Raw genomic sequence first — 3,777 nt, forward strand, 5'->3', positions numbered from 1 at the left:
CTATTGGACCTCCCTGTCCAATTTACAAGATGGATAATTGATGGGCGGTAAAGAATAATATCTAACCGAATTTGGATAATTTGACTAAGAATAATATCTAATCGATGGACAATTAATAATTGAAAATTAGAATGTTTCGATCAGTCAAATATTAATTCATACTCTCTCACACTCATTATAAATGTCCTCTTTTAATTTTGCAACATTTTTAAGATAATGATCAGTTATGTTCATTACGATGATATAATTCAGATAAAAGTTTTTTTTCTCCAACTACTTATTTATGGAGATGCGGGGTATCGATCCCCGTACCTCTCGCATGCTAAGCGAGCGCTCTACCATCTGAGCTACATCCCCGTTTTATAACTCAGTTAGTTTTATTAAAAAAAACCATATACAATGGCGAACTAAGTTTGTTCGAAGCAAATATTTCAAATAAGAACACAAACCATTCCAATAAGTAAAATTATTGAAAGAAAGACCAATGTTTGCTACGTTATCATCACATTAGTTTCCCTCCATAAAAGATATGAGCGGCGAAAATTTTAATATTTTTCACTATAGTTTTACAATTATGCCAAATGTTCTTCATTTCCAAGGAACCAATAAATTATAATTAATAGCTAGTAAAACTAGAGATGAGTCACTTTCATGCCATGGGTTGAATTAATTCTTATTCACAATAATATTTGAGTTTCTCCAAACAATTATGCTTGAAAGGATGTACAAAAGTTCAACTTCTTAGAAAAGAAGCCTAGGAAATAAACATCCATGTTTCTGAACATACATCCACATGCTGAAGAAGCACTGATTGATGAACCATTTGTATTTCCCTTTTTACATCTATCGATCGGAGGCCGCCATAAAACTACTTTAAAATAGCACATATTTCGAGCCAGACCAAATCCCAAAAAGAAGATTATGAAGGACCAATTATTCTCTCCTTTTAAATACTCCTCTTTCGCGCCAAAGCTGGTATGAGACTCATTTTCCCAAGATATTATTCACCTTGAGGTTTCCCATAACTAACTTGAGCGTTGTTATGCTAACCTTGAAGGTCCACCAGTTTCTCCACATCAGAGCTACAAGCATCATCTTCCATATTATGACATGCCTATCTCATTCTTATTCCACCATCGAACATTGTCGCCGTCTATGAGAATCTACAATTGATTCCTATTAAATTTCATAATTGAATCTTTTTATTCGAGATCTCCATATATCTAAAAATTACATCAAATGGAGACGATTCCAGAGATTCCTGAACTAAGACGTATCATGATACTCCTTATTGTTACCGTTGGGGAAGGTTTATTCAATCGAACTGCGTCAACATCGAAATGAGGCGCACTCACTAACGTAGAATGGAGAGATGCAAGACCGAACCCGATTTTGGTTGCGACGACCATCTTCTTTTTTCTGTTAAGGATTTTATCAATATTTTCCCTTTCCTTTGCAATAAAAAAGTTTGGTGGCAACTTTGTATTTTTTTCGTAGAGTAAGAAGTCTTCCTCGGACAATTAGAATGATGTGGTGAGCTTTCTCCCACATCTTTTGCTATTGGACCTCCCTATCAAATATTAATTCATACTTTCTCACACTCATCATAAATGTCCTCTTTTAATTTTGCAACATTTTTAAGATAATGATCAGTTATGTTCATTATGATGATATAATTTCCTTAAAAATTACAGTTAATGGAATTTTTATTTGAAAAAGAAAGTTAATAAGGATATAATAGTTTTTTTCTCCAACTACTTTTTTATGGAGATGCGGGGTATCTTTCCCCATACCTCTCGCACGCTAAGCGAGCGCTCTACCATCTGAGCTACATCCCCTTTTTATAACTCAACTAGTTTTCTTAAAAAAACCATATACAATGGAGAACTAAGTTTGTTCGAAGCAAATATTTCAAATAAGAACACAAACCATTCCAATAAGTAAAATTATTGAAAGAAAGACCAATGTTTGCTACGTTATCATCACATTAGTTTCCCTCCATAAAAGATATGAGCGGCAAAAAATTTAATATTTTTCACTATAGTTTTACATATATGCCAAATGTTCTTCATTTCCAAGGAACCAATAAATTATAAATAAACGCTAGTAAAACTAGAGATGAATCACTTTCATGCCATGGGTTGAATTAATTCTTATTCACAATAATATTTGAGTTTCTCCAAAAAATTATGCTTGAAAGGATGTACAAAAGTTCAACTTCTTAGAAAAGAAGCCTAGGAAATAAACATCCATGTTTCTGAACATACATCCACATGCTGAAGAAGCACTGATTGATGAACCATTTGTATTGCCCTTTTTAAATCTATCGATCGAAGGCTGCCATAAAACTACTTTAAAATAGCAGATATTTCGAGCCACACCAAAGCCCAAAAAGAAGATTATGAAGGACCAATTATTCTCTTCTTTTAAATACTCCTCTTTTGCGCCAAAGCTTTAATGAGACTCATTTTCCCAAGATATTATTCACCTTGAGGTTTCCCATAACTAACTTGAGTGTTGTTATGCTAACCTTGAAGGTCCACCAGTTTCTCCACATCAGAGCTGCAAGCATCATCTTCCATATTATGAGAGGCCTCTCTCATTCTTATTCCACCATCGAACATTGTCGCTGTCTATGAGAATCTACAATTGATTCCTATTAAATTTCATAATTGAATCTTTTTATTCGAGATCTCCATATATCTAAAAATTACATCAAATGGAGACGATTCCAGAGATTCCTGAACTAAGACGTATCATGATACTCCTTATTGTTACCGTTGGGGAAGGTTTATTCAATCGACCTGCATCAACTTCGAAATGAGGCGCACTCACTAACGTAGAATGGAGAGATGCAAGACCGAACCCGAATTTGGTTGCGATGACCATCTTCTTTTTTCTGTTAAGGATTTTATCACTATTTTCCCTTTCCTTTGCAATAAACAAAGTTCGGTGACGACTTTGTAATTTTTTCGTAGAGTAAGAAGTCTTCCTCGGACAATTAGAATGATGTGGTGAGCTTTCTCCCACATCTTATGCTATTGGACCTCCCTGTCCAATTTACAAGATGGATAATTGATGGGCGGTAAAGAATAATATCTAACCGGAATTTTTATTTGAAAAAAAAAGTTAATAAGGATATAAAAGTTTTTTTTCTCCAACTACTTATTTATGGAGATTCAGGGTATCGATCCCCATACCTCTCGCATGCTAAGCGAGCGCTCTACAATCTGAGCTACATCCCAGTTTTATAACTCAGTTAGTTTTATTAATAAAACCGTATACAATGGCGAACTAAGTTTGGTCGAAGCAAATATTTCAAATAAGAACACAAACCATTCCAATAAGTAAAATTATTGAAAGAAAGACCAATGTTTGCTACGTTATCATCACATTAGTTTCCCTCCATAAAAGATATGAGCGGCGAAAAATTTATTATTTTTCACTATAGTTTTACAATTATGCCAAATGTTCTTCATTTCCAAGGAACCAATAAATTATAATTAAACGCTAGTAAAACTAGAGATGAATCACTTTCATGCCATGGGTTGAATTAATTCTTATTCACAATAATATTTGAGTTTCTCCAAACAATTATGCTTGAAAGGATGTACAAAAGTTCAACTTCTTAGAAAAGAAGCCTAGGAAATAAACATCCATGTTTCTGAACATACATCCACATGCTGAAGAAGCATTGATTGATGAACCATTTGTATTGCCCTTTTTACATTTATCGATCGGAGGCTGCCATAAAACTACTTTAAAATAGCAGATATT

The 3,777-nt window shown here is 33.9% G+C and overlaps 1 non-coding gene across 1 annotated transcript; it reads right to left on the bottom strand.

Moving 5' to 3' along the window:
- Window positions 1-284: 284 nt before the first annotated feature.
- Window positions 285-357, bottom strand: TRNAA-AGC (transfer RNA alanine (anticodon AGC)). The gene has a single exon. It is a non-coding gene; the product is annotated as a tRNA-Ala (tRNA).
- Window positions 358-3,777: the final 3,420 nt, after the last annotated feature.

This window comes from Lathyrus oleraceus, chromosome 1, assembly GCF_024323335.1.
Source record: "Lathyrus oleraceus cultivar Zhongwan6 chromosome 1, CAAS_Psat_ZW6_1.0, whole genome shotgun sequence".
Lineage (NCBI taxonomy): Eukaryota > Viridiplantae > Streptophyta > Magnoliopsida > Fabales > Fabaceae > Lathyrus > Lathyrus oleraceus.